Genomic DNA, 20210 nt, shown 5'->3' on the forward strand with positions numbered 1-20210 from the left:
GAGCCGTACGGAGTGTGTTCAACACGGATCGTACTTCCTGGGTCGGAAGGCGCGGTCTATTTACGTACGGACGCTGCGTGGTGCGTCAGCCGACTGCAATTCGTATGGATTTCCGATTTGTACGGTGTTTTTTACGAGTCGTACGGAGTGACGCTTTCTTTTGTGATCGTACTTGCTGAATCGTACGGGGACGCCTACAGGTGCGATTCGTACGGGGAAAAACGCTCCGAACAGCAATTCGGAGCGTTTTTTACCGGATCGGAATCGACACCTAAATGTTAAAATGTCATCAATATTGACCATTTTGGGAACATTCGACAGGTCATCGTTTTTCATCAGAAAATTGATTTTTTTGGACTGTACCAAAATGCTTCAAAATGTCAATTGGTTCGTGTCTCATGTTGAAAAACCACTTTTTAAACCCTCACAGTGACTAAAATTACCATTTTAACAGAGTTTTGCTTACTCCGAAGCTTCAATTTTGACCAATTTCAGGCACAGAAATTACTTTAAACACTTATTTTATTTGAAAATGTAACAATTCACCTCCAACAGTCATTTACAGTCAAAAGATTAAATGTTAAAATTTCATCAATATTGACCAATTTGGGAACGTTCGACAGGTCCGGGGTCATCGCTTTTCATCAGAAAATTGATTTTTTGGACTGTCCCAAAATGCTTCAAAATGTCAATTGGATCGTGCCTCATGTTGAAAAAACACTTTTTAAACCCTCACAGTGATTAAAATTGACATTTTAAAGAGTTTTGCCTACTCAGAAGCTTCAATTTTGACCAATTTCAGGCACAGAAATGACTTTAAATACACTTATTTCATTTGAAGAAGTAATAATTCACATACAACAGTCATTCAGAGTCAAAAGATTAAATGTTAAAATGTCATCAATATTGACCATTTTGGGAACATTCGACAGGTCATCGTTTTTCATCAGAAAATAGATTTTTTGGACTGTACCAAAATGCTTCAAATTGTCAATTGGTTCATGTCTCATGTTGAAAAACCACTTTTTAAACCCTCACAGTGACTAAAATTGCCATTTTTACAGAGTTTTGCTTACTCCGAAGCTTCAATTTTGACGAATTTCAGGCACAGAAATTACTTTAAACACACTTATTTTATTTGAAAATGTAACAATTTACCTTCAACAGTCATTTACAGTCAAAAGATTAAATGATAAAATGTCATCAATTTTGACCATTTTGGGAACGTTTCACAGGTCCGAGGTCATCATTTTTCATCAGAAAATTGATTTTTTGGACTGTACCAAAATGCTTGAAAATGTCAATTGGATCGTGCCTCATGTTGAAAAAACACTTTTTAAACCCTCACAGTGACTAAAATTGCCATTTTTACATTGTTTTGCTTTACTCCGAAGCTTCAATTTTTACCAATTTCAAGCACAGAAATTACTTTAAACACACTTATTTTATTTGAAAAGTAATAATTCTCCTCCAACAGTCATTCAGAGTCAAAAGATTAAATGTTAAAATGTCATCAATAGTGACCAATTTGGGAACGTTCGACAGGTCCGGGGTCATCGTTTTTCATCAGAAAATTTATTTTTTGGACTGTACCAAAAATGCTTCAAAATGTCAATTGGATCATGCCTCATGTTGAAAAACCACTTTTTAAACCCTCACAGTGACTAAAATTGCCATTTTTACAGAGTTTTGCTTATTCAGAAGGTTTAATTTTGACCAATTTCAGGCACAGAAATGACTTTAAACACCCTTATTTCATATGAAAAAGTAATAATTCTCCTCCAACAGTCATTTCGAGTCAAAAGATTTAATGTTAAAATTTCATCAATATTGACCAATTTGGGAACGTTCGACAGGTCCGGGGTCATCGCTTTTCATCAGAAAATAGATTTTTTTGGACTGTACCAAAATGCTTCAAAATGTCAATTGGATGGTGCCTCATGTTGAAAAAACACTTTTTAAACCCTCACAGTGACTAAAATTGCCATTTTTACAGAGTTTTGCTTTACTCCGAAGCTTCAATTTTTACCAATTTCAAGCACAGAAATTACTTTAAACACACTTATTTCATTTGAAAAAGTAATAATTCTCCTCCAACAGTCATTTAGAGTCAAAAGATTAAATGTTAAAATTTCATCAATATTGACCAATTTGGGATCGTTCGACAGGTCCGGGGTCATCGCTTTTCATCAGAAAATGTTTTTTTGGGACTGTACCAAAAATGCTTCAAAATGTCAATTGGATCATGCCTCATGTTGAAAAACCACTTTTTAAACCCTCACAGTGACTAAAATTGCCATTTTTACAGAGTTTTGCTTATTCAGAAGGTTTAATTTTGACCAATTTCAGGCACAGAAATGACTTTAAACACCCTTATTTTATATGTAAAAGTAATAATTTTCCTCCAACAGTCATTTCGAGTCAAAAGATTAAATGTTAAAATTTCATCAATATTGACCAATTTGGGAACGTTCGACAGGTCCGGGGTCATCGCTTTTCATCAGAAAATTGATTTTTTGGACTGTACCAAAATGCTTCAAAATGTCAATTGGATCGTGCCTCATGTTGAAAAAATACTTTTTAAACCCTCACAGTGACTAAAATTGCCAGTTTTTACAGAGTTTTGCTTTACTTCGAAGCTTCAATTTTTACCAATTTCAAGCACAGAAATGACTTTAAATACACTTATTTCATTTGAAAAAGTAATAATTCTCCGCCAACAGTCATTTAGAGTCAAAAGTTTAAATGTTAAAATTTCATCAATATTGACCAATTTGGGAACGTTCGACAGGTCCGGGGTCATCGCTTTTCATCAGAAAATTGATTTTTTGGACTGTACAAAAAATGCTTCAAAATGTCAATTGGATCATGCCTCATGTTGAAAAACCACTTTTTAAACCCTCACAGTGACTAAAATTGCCATTTTTACAGAGTTTTGCTTATTCAGAAGGTTTAATTTTGACCAATTTCAGGCACAGAAATGACTTTAAACACCCTTATTTTATATGTAAAAGTAATAATTTTCCTCCAACAGTCATTTCGAGTCAAAAGATTAAATGTTAAAATTTCATCAATATTGACCAATTTGGGAACGTTCGACAGGTCCGGGGTCATCGCTTTTCATCAGAAAATTGATTTTTTGGACTGTACCAAAATGCTTCAAAATGTCAATTGGATCGTGCCTCATGTTGAAAAAACACTTTTTAAACCCTCACAGTGACTAAAATTGCCAGTTTTTACAGAGTTTTGCTTTACTCCGAAGCTTCAGTTTTTACCAATTTCAAGCACAGAAATTACTTTAAATACACTTATTTCATTTGAAAAAGTAATAATTCACATACAACAGTCATTCAGAGTCAAAAGATTAAATGTTAAAATGTCATCAATATTGACCATTTTGGGAACATTTGACAGGTCATCGTTTTTCATCAGAAAATTGATTTTTTGGACTGTACCAAAATGCTTCAAATTGTCAATTGGTTCGTGTCTCATGTTGAAAAACCACTTTTTAAACCCTCACAGTGACTGAAATTGCCATTTTTACAGAGTTTTGCTTACTAATAAGCTTCAATTTACGACCAATTTCAGGCACAGAAATTACTTTAAACACACTTATTTTATTTGAAATTGTAACAATTCACCTCCAACAGTCATTTACAGTCAAAAGATTAAATGATAACATTTCATCAATATTGACCATTTTGGGAACGTTTCACAGGTCCGAGGTCTTCATTTTTCATCAGAAAATTGATTTTTTGGACTGTACCAAAAAAGTTTCAAAATGTCAATTGGATCGTGCCTCATGTTGAATAACCACTTTTTAAACCCTCACAGTGACCAAAATTGACATTGTTACAGAGTTTTGCTTACTCAGAAGCTTCCATTTTGACCAATTTCAGGCACAGAAATGACTTTAAATGCACTTATTTTATTTGAAAAAGTACTACTTCACCTCCAACAGTCATTTAGAGTCAAAAGATTAAATGTTAAAATTGTATCAACATTGACCATTTGGAGAACGTTCGGCAGGTTCGGGGTCACTGTTTTCCATCAGAAAATAGATTTTTTAGACTGTACCAAAAACGATTCAAAATGTCAATTGGATCGTGCCTCATGTTTAATAACCACTTTTTAAACCCTCACAGTGACCAAAATTGTCATTTTTGCAGAGTTTTACTTACTCAGAAGTTTCAATTTTGACCAATTTCAGGCACAGAATTGACTTTAAACACACTTATTTTATTTGAAAATGTAAAAATTCACCTTCAACAGTCATTTACAGTGAAAAGAATAAATGTTAAAATTTCATCAATATTGACCATTTTAGGAACGTTTCACAGGTCATCGTTTTTCATCAGAAAATTGATTTTTTGGACTGAACCAAAAAAGATTCAAAATGTCAATTGGATTGTGCCTCATGTTGAATACCCACTTTCTAAACCCTCACAGTGACCAAAATTGACATTTTTACAGAGTTTTGCTTACTCAGAAGCTTCAAATTTGACCAATTTCAGGTACAGAAAGGACTTTAAACACAGTTATTTTTGTTGAAAAATTAATAATTCACATACAACAGTCATTTACAGTCAAAAGATTAAATGTTTTAAATGTCATCAATAATGACCATTTTGGGAACTTTTCGACAGGTCCGGGGTCATCTTTTTTCATCAGAAAATTGATTTTTTGGACTGTACCAAAAATGATTCAAAATGTCAATTGGATCGTGCCTCATGTTGAATAACCACTTTTTAAACCCTCACAGTGACCAAAATTGACATTTTTACAGAGTTTTGCTTACTCAGATGCTTCAATTTTGACCAATTTCAGGCACAGAAATGACTTTAAATACACTTATTTTATTTGAAAAAGTAATAATTCACCTCCAACAGTCATTTAGAGTCAGAAGATTAAATGTTAAAATTTTATCAACATTGAACATTTTGGAAACGTTCGACAGGTCGGTGGTCACTGATATTCATCAGAAAATTGATTTTTTAGAATGTACCAAGAATGATTCAAAATGTCAATTGGATCGTCCCTCGTGTTGAATAACCACTTTTTAAACCCTGACAGTGACCAAAATTGACATTTTTACAGAGTTTTGCTTATTCAGAAGCTTCAATTTTGCCCAATTTCAGGCACAGAAATGACTTTAAATACAAATATTTTATTTGAAAAAGTAATAGTTCACTTCCAACAGTCATTTAGAGACAAAAGATGAGGGGCTAGATGTAGGTAATTCTATTTTGCCGACTCATAAATACCGAATTTTACGGATTCGGTATTCATGAATCGGTAAAATAGAAGGAGGGAGATGTAGGTAAAATCTTTATTTGATTTACTGAATCTGTAAAAATCGGTATTTACCAAATCGGTAAATACCGATTCGGTATTGCCCATTGATTCCTATGGGCCTTGAAGCCCATAGGAATCAATGGGCAATACCGAATCGGTATTTACCGATTCGGTAAATACCGATTTCTGCAAGGGTGCAGGGGGTGTCACTTTGACACCCTCTAGCACCCCAAATACAGGCACGTCTAACATGTGGCACACGTACATGCCCTAAGCGCATGTCTATGTGTCACATTGCACAGGTGTGCATGCACAGATGTGCATGCACACCTGTATTCGGTATTTTACCACCCAATAGGATTGGGTGGTAAAATACCGACACTTGAGGGCCTGTGGCACTTTCTGAAGTGCCACCTACATCTCATTTACAGAATCGGTAAATTTAAAGAATCGGTATTTTACCAAGTCTGTATATTGAACGAATCGGTAAAATTACCGATTCTGTAAATGACATGCCCCCAACATGCCAAATCCTAAATACCGGTCAGTATCGGCCGTTAACGACCGGTATTTTGGCTCCTACGTCTGGCCCGAGATGTTAACATTTTATCAATATTGACCATTTTGGGAACGTTCAACAGGTCCGGGGTCATCATTATTCATCAGAAAATTGATTTTTTTGGACTATACCAAAATACTTCAAAATGTCAATTGGATCATGCCTCATGTTGAAAAACCACTTTTTAAACCCTCACAGTGACTAAAACTGCCATTTTTACAGAGTTTTTCTTACTCCGAAGCTTCAATTTTGACCAATTTCAGGCACAGAAATTACTTTAAACGCACCTATTTTATTTGAAAAAGTAATAATTCACCTCCAACAGTCATTCAGAGTCAAAAGATTAAACGTTAAAATGTCATCAATATTGACCACTTTGGGGACGTTCGACAGGTCCGGGGTTATCGTTTTTTTATCAGAAAAAAGATTTTTGGGACTGTACCAAAAAAGATTCAAAATGTAAATTGGATCGTGCCTCATGTTGAATACCCACTTTTTAACCCTCACAGTGACCAAAATTGCCATTTTTGGAGAGTTTTGCTTACTCAGAAGCTTCAATTTTGACCAAATTCAGGCACAGAAATGACTTTAAAATCTCTTATTTTATTTGAAAAAGTAATAATTCACCTCCAACAGTCATTCAGAGTCAAAAGATTAAATGTTAAAGTGTCATCAATATTGACCAATTTGGGAACGTTCGACAGGTCCGGGGTCATCGTTTTTCATCAGAAAATTTATTTTTTGGACTGTACCAAAATGCTTCAAAATGTCAATTGGATCATGCCTCATGTTGAAAAAACACTTTTTAAACCCTCACAGTGACTAAAATTGTCATTTTTACAGAGTTTTGCTTTACTCCGAAGCTTCAATTTTTACCAATTTCAAGCACAGAAATTACTTTAAACACACTTATTTTATTTGAAAATGTAACGATTCACCTCCAACAGTCATTTACAGTCAAAAGATTAAATGTTTTAAATGTCATCAATAATGACCATTTTGGGAACGTTCAACAGGTCCGGGGTCATCGTTTTTCATCAGAAAATTGATTTTTTAGACTGTACCAAAAATTATTCAAAATGTCAATTGGATCGTGCCTCATGTTGAATAACCACTTTTTAAACCGTCACAGTGACCAAAATTGCGATTTTTGCAGAGTTTTGCTTACTCAGAAGTTTAAATTTTGACCAATTTCAGGCACAGAATTGACTATAAACACACTTATTTTATTTGAAAATTTAAAAATTCACCTTCAACAGTCATTTACAGTGAAAAGAATAAATGTTAAAATTTCATCAATATTGACCATTTGGTCATCGTTTTTCATCAGAAAATTGTTTTTTTGGACTGTACCAAAAAAGATTCAAAATGTCAATTGGATAGTGCCTCATGTTGAATAACCACTTTCTAAACCCTCACAGTGACCAAAATTGACATTTTTACAGAGTTTTACTTACTCAGAAGCTTCAATTTTGATCAGTTTCAGGTACAGAAATGACTTTAAACACACTTATTTTTGTTGAAAAATTAATAATTCACATACAACAGTCATTTACAGTCAAAAGAATGAATGTTTTAAATGTCATCAATAATTACCATTTTGGGAACTTTTCGACAGGTCCGGGGTCATCTTTTTTCATCAGAAAATCGATTTTTTGGACTGAACAAAAAATGATTCAAAATGTCGATTGGATCGTGCCTCATGTTGAATAACCACTTTTTAAACCCTCACAGTGACCAAAATTGACATTTTTACAGAGTTTTGCTTACTCAGATGCTTCAATTTTGACCAATTTCAGGCACAGAAATGACTTTAAATACACTTATTTTATTTGAAAAAGTAATAATTCACCTCCAACAGTCATTTAGAGTGAAAAGATGAGGGGCTAGATGTAGGTAATTCTATTTTACCGACTAATAAATACAGAATTTTACCGATTCGGTATTTATGAATCGGTAAAATAGAAGGAGGGAGATGTAGGCAAAATCTTTATTTGATTTACCGAATCTGTAAAAATCGGTATTTACCGAATCGGTAAATACCAATTCGGTATTGCCCATTGATTCCTATGGGCCTTGAAGCCCGTAGGAATCAATGGGCAATACCGAATTGGTATTTACCGATTCGGTAAATACCGATTTCTGCAAGGGTGCAGGGGGTGTCACTTTTACACCCTCTAGCACCACGAATACAGGCATGTCTAACATGTGGCACACATATATGCCCTAAGGGCATGTCTGTGTGTCACATTGCACAGGTGTGCATGCACAGATGTGCATGCACACCTGTATTTGGTATTTTACCACCCAATAGGATTGGGTGGTAAAATACCGACTCTTAAGGGCCTGTGGCACCTTCTGAAGTGCCACCTACATCTCATTTACAGAATCGGTATATTTACAGATTATGTAAATTTACCGATTCTGTAAATGACGTGCCCCCTACATGCCAAATCCTAAATACCGACCGGTATTTTGGCTCCTACATCTTACATACTTACTCAGAAGCTTCAATTTGACCAATTTCTGGTACAGAAATGACATTAAACACACTTATGTTAGATGAAAAATTAATAGTTCACATACAACAGTCATTTAGAGTCAAAAGATTAAATGTTAAAATTTTATCAATATTGACCATTTTGGGAACGTTCAACAGGTCATCGTTTTTCATCAGAAAATTGATTTTTTGGACTATACCAAAATGCTTCAAAATGTCAATTGGATCATTCCTCATGTTGAAAAACCACTTTTTAAACCCTCACTGTGACTAAAATTGCCATTTTTACAGAGTTTTGCTTACTCCGAAGCTTCAATTTTGACCAATTTCAGGCACAGAAATTACTTTAAACAGTCAAGAGATTAAATGTTTTAAATGTCATCAATAATGACCATTTTGGGAACGTTCGACAGGTCTGGGGTCATTGTTTTTCATCAGAAAATTGATTTTTTGGACTGTACCAAAAATGATTCAAAATGTCAATTGGATCGTGCCTCATGTTGAATAACCACTTTTTAAACCCTCACAGTGACCAAAATTGACGTTTTTACAGTTTTGCTTACTCAAAAGCTTCAATTTTTACCATATTCAGGCACAGAAATGACTTTAAAATCTCTTATTTTATTTGAAAAAGTAATAATTCACCTCCAACAGTCATTCAGAGTCAAAAGATTAAATGTTAAAATGTCATCAATATTGACCAATTTGGGAACGTTCGACAGGTCCGGGGTCATCGCTTTTCATCAGAAAATTGATTTTTTGGACTGTACCAAAAATGCTTCAAAATGTCAATTGGATCGTGCCTCATGTTGAAAAAACACTTTTTAAACCCTCACAGTGACTAAAATTGCTATTTTGACAGAGTTTTGCTCACTCAGAAGATTCAATTTTGACCAATTTCAGGCACAGAAATGACTTAAAAAACCCTTATTTTATATGAAAAAGTAATAATTCTCCTCCAACAGTCATTTAGAGTCAAAAGATTAAGGGGTCGATTAGGATGGCGGACGGACCTGCGTCCGTCCGCCACCCCAGAGTAGGAGGGACCGTCCGCAGGGGCAGCGGCGGTCCCTCCTGTGCAATTAGGATGTGACCGCCAGGGTGGCGGTCACATCCTGCATTTTTAACATTGCGACGGGTGCTGCTTCAAGCAGCACCCACCGCAAGGTTAAAAATGAAAGCAGTGCATTTGCATGCACAAAGCGGCAGGCACCTCGAGGTGCCTGCCGCTTCGTGCACGCAAATGCAGGGGGTACCATAGGTACCCCCCATGTGCACCCACCACCCCCCTTCACCCCTGGGGGCCCGCAACGGGCCCCCAAACAAAAGTCCGTATGCCTTTTCATGGCGGAAATGCCGCCGTGAAAAGGCATAGAAATGCTGACATCCTAATATGCCTGGCGGTGTCTGATAGACACCGCCAGACATGTTAGAGCTTTTCCGCCGCGGTCGGAAAGCGACCGCGGCGGAAAAGCTGCGGACGGTCTTCCTGACCCCCCAGCCATCCTAATCTGGCGGGGGGTCTGTGATGGCTCCGCAGCGGTTTTTCCGCATCCTCCGGGCCGGCGGACTCTTCCGCCGGCCCGGAGGATGCGGAAAAACCGCTATCCTAATGAGGGCCTTAATGTTAAAATTTCATCAATATTGACCAATTTGGGAACTTTCGACAGGTCCGGGGTCATCGCTTTTCGTCAGAAAATTGATTTTTTGGACTGTACCAAAATGCTTCAAAATGTCAATTGGATCGTGCTTCATGTTAAAAAACACTTTTTAAACCCTCACAGTGACTAAAATTGCCATTTTTACAGAGTTTTGCTTTACTACGAAGCTTCAATTTTTACCAATTTCAGGCACAGAAATTACTTTAAACACACTTATTTTATTTGAAAATGTAACAATTCACCTCCAACAGTCATTTACAGTCAAAAGATTAACTGTTAAAATGTCATCAATATTGACCATTTTGGGAACGTTCGACAGGTCCAGGGTCACCGTTTTTCATCAGAAAATTGATTTTTTGGACTGTACCAACAATGATTTAAAAAAATACCTTCATGTCCCTTAAAAGATGTATGAATATCTTTGAATCCAAACATTTGTTTCTCTTCATTTGTTGTTTGCCCATGCAGTGTTTTTTTCTTCTCTCCACAAAACATTTCCCAAAAAACCCCATTCCCATCCAATCTTCAAAAACCCTAACCCTGTTCCCCCGGGCTTTGTGGTTTTTCATTGAGGTATGACTAAATGACAACAAGAAATTCCACACACTTGCAGGGGAGGATAAGGTCTAGGCAACAGAAAAATGTTAGAAAATGGAATTTCATGTGCGACATCGTGGATTGAGCATCAAACATCATGCTCGTACACATGACAAATCAAATGGTTAATTCTTATGTTTAAGTATCCTTTGCCTTCATAATATTTCTTATAGTAGCCATAGTCCACGAAACTAGTATTTATATGTAGAATACTTTAGCACTGCTTAGGCTACAATTTATGGCACTGTTCTGTAGCGTACTATCTATCGTACTATTTCTAATGCTACGCTCAGGCCACTCAATGTTTAATTTCCTTTTTTTTCATATGCTGCTACTGCCAGTGTGTACCACTTCTACTACCAGCACAACAATGATATTTCATCCGTCGAGGATTCAAGTCAACAACCAACCTTAATCACCATTTGCCATGCAGGCAGCCCTGTGGCTACCCCTATTCTCAAACACAAATCACAGGTAACATAAGCATTTGGGAGAGGTAGAATAATGGGCTAGGACTGGGAGGAGAGCAGAGACTGCCAGTACTACTAATAAAGTACTAGTAGGGCTACTGAATTCACTAACTACGTTACTGGCACTTTGGTACATTTCAGGACTAGATGTTTCATTCATGCTGGTAAGTTGGAAGAAACCAAACGTCCAGTAACCACCGCCCACCCCCACACAAAATAATATAAATGCGTATACTATGTTTTGGTATGAAAAATAATTATTAATAAATATATTGATGTAGTCAAAAAATAAAATAAATTAACCCAACTCACCCCCCTGCCTAACCCCAACCAATGTCCAAAAGTCCAAAAGTCCCCTTTCCCAAACCCCCAATTCCCACCCCCCCAACAGTCTTTAAAAAAGGGGCAAGGGACAGTCACTTCCTCCAGTGGTGTCCTCCTGTGGACAGCTGGTCTCGCACCTCCCGCAGCTCTTTGCAGAGGTCCCGGAGCTGTTGCTGATGTTTTTCAACCAACCGCTCCAGGTAGTCCACTCTTTTACGGAGGCGGCGCTGACGTACCATCCAGGCTCCTGGGGGGGGGGGCAGCTGATTGTGTTGCTGCTGTGCGGCGGCGGCGGGAGGCTGTCGGGCCACGGCTCCATTTGGCTAGAGGCTTCTGGCTGGTGGACTCGAGGACACTGGAGGAGGATGCAGTGGTTGCTGTCTCCTCCTCCTGCTCCCGAGCCCACAACCGCCGATGCTCGGCACAAATAGCCTCCAGCTTACGGGCCCTGGCCCGGACAGCCATCTCCTTTCTGGTGAGCTTTTTCGGAGTAGCATCTATATGAAGAAAGAAAGAAAAATACTGTAGCCAATAGTCTTTAACATAAAGTCAAAATAATTCAACGGAAAGTTGACTCTCAGTAACACCAGCAAGTAGCAAACACAGTATAACATTTTTGCATGTATCTTTCCGCCGTCTTTGTAGACCTGTGACATTACTGGGAGTTTCAGGAATTCCACAAGCAGGACTGTGGATGGACTCACTACTACATACATAGTCAGAGAGTACTAAAAAAAGTCTTCTGTTTTTTTCTCTTGTTTTGCAAAAGAAATTACTGGTACGTGGACTTGTGGTAGCCGGCATGGCAGCTCACTCAGCTTGCACCGAAGAAAAACAGACACAAGCCATGATGACGCAGACTCGCAGTACTTTAAGCAGTACATACAGGTGGGGATAGGAAGCTCTTACTTTTCTATAGGGGTGGCACTGCCACTGGCCATACTCGGTTACATCAAGGGCTACTGCTCAATGTAATGATATCTTTCGCACTGCCCCCCCGGGCCTTGACTACTACAAAAGGAAAATGAAGAATATTCATTTCTGATCAAATACCCTGCCGACCACATGATCTTTGCTTATATGATGGATGACTTTAGGTGCTTTGTTTTGATAGATTGAGTGAACTACAGCGATAGTCCACCCATGACACTGCTGAAATAAAATTATTAACATAGAGAGTGAGTGTGATACCCATAATTGCCGGAGGAAGGGACTTGACTTGATATAATGTTGTCAACTATACAATACATACAGAATAGATGCTGTGCTTGCAAAGTAAAGTACTGTACTGTTAGTCAAGGCAGGGAGTATTTGTGAACAATCACAAATTCTAGTATTTGGATTTCCTCAGCTTTGCTACTCTGGCACGGACATGCTGTTCAAAGTAACAATCTTCATCCACTCAGCGTCTTCTCTACTACATCATACACTTCTGCTGTTGATGAGGAAAAAGAAGATAACATCCAGGGTTCCAAAGTACGTCTATCATTCTTCTTAATGTCTCAAATGTACCAAGTTTTCTTTTTCTCAACAACCAACTAACACCCTTTTCATTATATTTTGGAAACCCCCGTCTTCTTCTCTTGCCTTGCATTCAAAAACACCATTCTTTACAGTCATAAATGTTAAGACTCGCTCTTCCTTAGTATCGCCCTTCTTTCACTTTTCGTTCTTCACATCCCTAAATTACATCTGATATGACTTGGCTTCACGATAAAAGTTTTCCAGCTGAGTTGAAGTCAAATAGAGGGGGCCATTGCTCACCCATGGAGTACCGCCGCTAATGCTATTACAAGTCAAGGTTGACTGTCTTCTCCGTGATAGCCAAAAAAGTAGTTCTAAATTAGTAACTGTTCTTAACAGTACAGTGTACTTGTACTGGTGTACTGTGTACTGTACAGTACATCATACACTCCTTTGCGAGCCTACTCAAAATTTTTAATAAGTAAGGAGTATAATAAATGACCACCGTCCGCCGCCGCTGAGCCTTCCCCCCCAGCTCCTCCTGGTGGCGCCGCCGCATCCGCCCCTAGAGTGGACCCCTCCGCACTGCTGGCCCCGGCACTGGTGGTCATCTGTACCGCATCAGATGTTGTGACGTCTAGAAAAAACATGTCATATTTTCAGATGCCATACACAACCCCCTATTTCGTCTCGTAATGGAAGAAAATGTTACATAACACATTTTTTATTACTGGGATTGAAAAAAGTAATGGTTTTGGGGAGGGTGTTAACTTTTTATATGCTTATTCCATTAAATGCTACTCTTCTTAGGACAACTGAATAATGCTTGCTTAACGTGCACCATTTTTCTAATTACAGAAAGAAGATTACATTGCCCTTCTGCCAACAGGACGATTCACCAACTACTAGTAAGTCATCACCAGCAGTACTTTAAGTACTTTAAAGAAGGTGGGGGCTCCCGCACAGTTATTCTAATAATTTCATGTGTCTGTTAACTATTACGTTAAAGTAATTTGATTCATGGGAATGTTATTTAAACTTTAATGTCATCTATCAGCAGTGCTCGCTCCGAATACTATGCTATTAAAAATAAAGAAATAATTTTTTCATTTCTTAATTGAAAATAAAACTTTAAAACTAACAAACACTGTGTGTTTTTTGTTCACGAGTGAGTGAGCGGAAGGGTTTGAACTACTGCACTTGGCAGTCATGTTTCAGTGACTCAGATAGGCCGGGACTCGGCGGTAGTCTTCTTCTGTTCTTCTGGGTCATAAAATCATTGGTCAGACACACTAGATAGTCGGTCAGGGGATTGGGGGTTCAACTTCTGTTCGGACTGAGGTATGTGGAAAGTCGAACTGCGCCTATCATCAATAACTAAAAACTAATAACAAGTCATAATATACTCAACCTATCAATCCATCTTTATCTCTTCTTCTTAGTGGCAGCAGGAGTACAAAGGAAGGACTAGACTTGAGTCTCTAGTCACTCTAGCATTACGCAGTTCGGTAAAGTACTACACTCATACATATTCTCAGGCCAAATGAGCACAAAGTTGCAAACAAGTAAGTATAGTAGCAACGCCACTGAGGAGGCGAGCACCTGCAATCACAGAAGCTATTTAAACACTATTTTACCTGCAATGTAATCGAATAGGCAGCATTCTTGCTCTTCGGGAAAAACATATATTAGCAAACTAACACAGAGCAGAAGAATACAAAGTAGTTATTAAATAGCTACTCACCAAGGCCAGGGATCTCCACACCTAGCAGGTGGAGCAGGTCCTGCTCCCGGTTGAGGACGTCGGCCCACCGGTGCGTCGCTTGGTCGTAGGTGCGCCGGACCCCCGACTCCCTCCGCAAGGCCCGGCACACCTTATCCCACCGCTGCTGATGCTCCCGGAGGCCATACCCTTGACCGGGCCTGCCCCCTGCTGCCACGCTCTTAGGGAGGTGGCGCTGAACAAAAAATATCAGGGTGGCCACCTCCACCGCGGTAAAAACCTCCCTGGCCACTACATCCACTCCCCTCAATCGTCCACAAGGGAGCCAGCTACGGGGTGCGGGACCCTTCCCTTTGACTTGCAGGCTCCCTTTGCCATGGTCCTGGCCGAAAGAAGAAAAGAATAGGGGGGAAAAAAATAAATAAAATAAAAGAGAGAGCTAAACAAAAAAAGTAGCTATTAAAGTAACAAAAAGTTGGAAAAAAACACAAATATAGATCTAGACAAATAGAGAGATAGATAATGAGCAAAAAAGAGCAAAAAAAAGTTCAAAGAAAAAAGGATTGCAAAGATTAAAAGAGGATAGAAAAGCCAGGCCCAGAACCATAGCAATTAATGAAAAACAAGATGGCCGCGCCCAATGAGGACCGCGTGGGTAAGTTTGCGCGATATTTTTCCCGCGAGCACGCAAAAACACGCGCAAACTCGTAATAGCGTGCCGCAAACAACGCGAGTTTGCCAATAGAGCCCGGAAACGGAAATACGCAACGCGCACAAGATAGCCGCGTCCATGTACGATGGGCAACTTCGCGGTCGGTGCGCTGCAAGCGGTCTGCGAATACGCAAAAAACCCTGTGAACACGCAAAAAAAATCCGCAAATTCGCAGGAATTCGCGGATTATGCGGATCGCGCATTCGATATCGCGAGAATTTGCGGACCGCGAATTCGCAAATTTCGCCCATACTTAGTCAATATCCAAGTAGTAATACAGCGAGCCAGGCTTTAGCACATGGACTGCTTCAAACCCCTATCCACTATGCATGCAGTCCTCTAACCACCTACACACTTGTCTTTCACACGTTCAATTCCCTAGTCAGTATCTATACACTCCAGCAAACACGCTGTCACTCCCCTTGGACTCCTCTCGTGACCCATTCAGCACCATGTACAAATTGATTCACTGCGCCGAAACCCAAACACTTATAAATTCACCCAGACACTCTCCTTGCAGTACTCTAAAGATTCAGTCAGTACCCAAGTACTTATGCAGTGAGCCAGGCCTTAGCACACGGACTGCTTCAAACTCCAATCCACTATGTATGCAGTCCTCCAACCACCTACACACTTGTCATTCACACCTTAAACTCCCCATTCAGTATCCATACAATTCCAGCAAACACCCTGTCACTCCCCTTGCACTCCTCTAGTGACCCATTCAGCACCATGAACTAATCCATTCACTGTGCCAAAACCCAAGCACTTATAAATTCACTCAGGCACTCTCCTTGCAGTACTTTAATCATTCAGTTAGTACCCAAGTACTCATGCACTGAGCCAGGCCTTAGCAATTGGACTGCTTCAAACGCCTATCCATTATGCATGCAGTCCTCTCACCACCTACACACTTATCTTTCACACCTTCCATTCCCCAGGCAGTATACATACACTCCAGCATACATAGTGTCACTCACCTTGCACTCCTCCAGTGACCCATTCAGCACCATGTACTAATCCATTCACTGCGCGAAAACCCAACCACTTATAAATTCACCCAGGAACTCTCCTTGCAGTACTCTAATTATTCAGTCAGTATCCAAGTACTCATGCAGTGAGCCAGGCATTAGCACGTGGACTGCTTCAAACCCCTATCCACTATGAATACAGTTCTCTAACAACCTACACACTTGTCTTTCACACCTTCAATTCCCCAGTCAGTAAACATTCACTTACAGGAAACACCCTGTCACTCCTCGATTACTCCTCTAGTAACCTATTCAGCACCATGTACTAGTCTAATTCACTGTGCCAAAACCCAAACACTTGTAAATTCACCCAGGCAATCTCCTTACAGTACTCTAATCATTCAGTCAGTACCCAAGTACTTATGCAGTGAGCTAGGCCTTAGCACATGGACTGCTTCAAACTCCTATCCACTATGTATGCAGTCCTCTAACTACCTACACACTTGTCTTTCACACCATCAATTCCCAGGCAGTATACATACACTCCAGCATACACCATGCCACTCCCCTTGCACTCCTCCAGTGACCCATTCAGCACCATGTACTAATCCATTCACTGCGCCAAAACCCAACCACTTATAAATTCACCCAGGCACTCTCCTTGCAGTACTCTAATTATTCAGTCAGTGTCCAAGTACTCATGCAGTGAGCCAGGCATTAACACGTGGACTGCTTCAAACCCCTAGCCACTATGAATACAGTTCTCTAACTACCTACACACTTGTCTTTCACACCTTCAATTCCCCAGTCAGTAAACATTCACTTACTGGAAACACCCTGTCACTCCTCGATTACTTCTCTAGTGACCTATTCAGCACCATGTACTAGTCTAATTCACTGTGCCAAAACCCAAACACTTGTAAATTCACCCAGGCAATCTCCTTACAGTACTCTAATCATTCAGTCAGTACCCAAGTACTTATGCAGTGAGCTAGGCCTTAGCACATGGACTGCTTCAAACTCCTATTCACTATGTATGCAGTCCTCTAACTACCTACACACTTGTCTTTCACACCTTCAATTCCCCAATAAGTATCCATACACTTCCAGCAAACACCCTGTCACTCCCGTTGCACTCCTCCAGTGACACATTCAGCACCATGTACTAATGCATTCACTGTCCCAAAACCCAAACACTTATAAATTCACTCAGGCACTCTCCTTGCAGTACTCTAATCATTCAGTGAGTACCCAAGTACTCATGCACGGAGCCAGGCATTAGCTCATGGACTGCTTCAAACATCTAAGCACTATGCATGCAGTCCTCTAACCACCGACGCACTTGCCTTTCACACCATCAATTCCACAGTCAGTATCCATACACTTCCAGAAACACCCTGTCACTCCCCTTGCACTCCTCCAGTCACCCATTCAGCACCATGTACTAATCCATTCACTGCGCGAAAACCCAACCACTTATAAATTCACCCAGGCACTCTCCTTGCAGTACTCTAATTATTTAGTCAGTATCCAAGTACTCATGCAGTGAGCTAGGCCTTAGCACGTGGACTGCTTCAAACCCCTATCCACTATGAATACAGTTCTCTAACATATACACACTTGTCTTTCACACCTTCAGTTCCTCAGTCGGTATACATTCACTTCCAGGAAACACCCTGTCACTCCTCGATCACTCCGCTAGTGACCTAATCAGCACCATGTACTAGTCTAATTCACTGTGCCAAAACCCAAACACTTGTAAGTTCACCCAGGCACTCTCCTTGCAGTACTCTAATCATTTAGTCAGTACCCAAGTACTTATGCAGTGAGCTAGGCCTTAGCACACGGACTGCTTCAAACATCTAACCCCTATGCATGCAGTCCTCTAACCACCTACACACTTCTCTTTCACACCTTATATTCCTCAGGCAGTATCTATAGACTCCAGCATACACCGTGTCACTCCCCTTGCATTCCTCCAGTGACCCATTCAGCACCATGTACTAATCCATTCACTGCGCCAAAACCCAACCACTTATAAAGTCACCCAGGCATTCTCCTTGCAGTACTCTAATCATGCAGTCAGTATCCAGGTACTCATGCAGCGAGCCAGGCCTTAGCACACGTACTGCTTCAAATCCCTATCCACTGTGCATGCAGTCCTCTAACTACCTACACACTTCTCTTTCACACCTTCAATTCCCTAGTCAGTATCCATACACTCCAGCAAACACCCTGTCACTCCCCTTGCACTCCTCCAGTCACCCATTCAGCACAATGTACTCATCCATTCACTGCACCAAAACCCAACCACTTAGAAATTCCCCCAGGCACTCTCCTTGCAGTACTCGAATTATTCAGTCAGTATCCAAGTACTCATGCAGTGAGCCAGGCCTTAGCACATGAACTGCTTCAAACCCCTATCCACTATGCATGCAGTCCTCTAACCACCTAAACATTTGTCTTTCACACCTTCAATTCCCCAGTCAGTATACATTCACTTCCAGGAAACACCGTCACTCCTCTAACACTCCTCTAGTGACCCATTCAGCCTCATGTACTAATCCATTCACTGCGCCGAAACCCAAACACTTATAAATTCACCCAGGCACTCTCCTTGCAGTACTCTAAACATTCAGTCAATACCCAATTACTTATGCAGTGAGCCAGGCCTTAGCACATGGACTGCTTCAAACATCTAACCCCTATGCATGCAGTCCTCTAACCACCTACACACATGCCTTCCACACCTTCAATTCCCCATTCAGTATCCATACACTTCCAGAAAACACCCTGTCATTCCCCTTGCACTCCTCCAGTTACCCATTCCGCACAATGTACTCATTCATTCACTGCTCCAAAACCCAACCACTTATAAATTCACCCAGGCACTCTCCTTGCAGCACTCTAATTATTCAGTCAGTATCAAAGTACTCATGCAGTGAGCCAGGCCTTAGCACATAAACTGCTTCCAACCCCTATCCACTATGCATGCAGTCCTCTAACCACCTACACACTTGTCTTTCACACCTTCAATTCCCCAGTCAGTATACATTCACTTCCAGGAAACACTGTCACTCCTCTTACACTCTTCTAGTGACCTATTCAGCACCATGTACTAATCCATTACCTGCGCCGAAACCCAAACACTTATAAATTCACCCAGGCACTCTCCTTGCAGAACTCTAAACATTCAGTCAGTACCCCAAGTACTTATGCAGTGAGCCAGGCCTTAGCACACGGACTGCTTCAAACTCCTATCCACTATGTATGCAGTCCTCCAACCAACTACACATTTGTCATTCACACCTTCAATTCCCCATTCAGTATCCATACAATTCCAGGAAACACCCTGTCACTCCCCTTGCACTCCTCTAGTGACCCGTTCAGCACAGCACCATGTACTAATCCATTCACTGTGCCAAAACCCAAAACTTATAAATTCACTCAGGCACTCTCCTTGCAGTACTCTAATCATTCAGTCACTACCCAAATACTCATGCACTGAGCCAGGCCTTAGCAATTGGACTGCTTCAAACGCCTATACATAATGCATGCAGTCCTCTAACCACCTACACACTTGTCTTTCACACCTTACATTCCGCAGGCAGTATACATAGACTCCAGCATACACTGTGTCACTCCCCTTGCACTCCCCCAGTGACCCATTCAGCACCATGTACTAATCCATTCACTGCGCCAAAACCCAACCACTTTTAAATTCACCCAGGCACTCTCCTTGCAGTACTCTAATTATTCAGTCAGTATCCAAGTACTCATGCAGTAAACCAGGCCTTAGCACGTGGACTGCTTCAAACCACTATCCACTGAGCATGCAGTCCTCTAACCACCTACACACTTGTCTTTCACACCTTCCATTGCCCAGTCAGTATACATTCACTTCCAGGAAATACCCTGTCACTCCTCGATCACT

The sequence above is a fragment of the Lissotriton helveticus genome, chromosome 6 (assembly GCF_964261635.1).
Source record: "Lissotriton helveticus chromosome 6, aLisHel1.1, whole genome shotgun sequence".
NCBI lineage: Eukaryota > Metazoa > Chordata > Amphibia > Caudata > Salamandridae > Lissotriton > Lissotriton helveticus.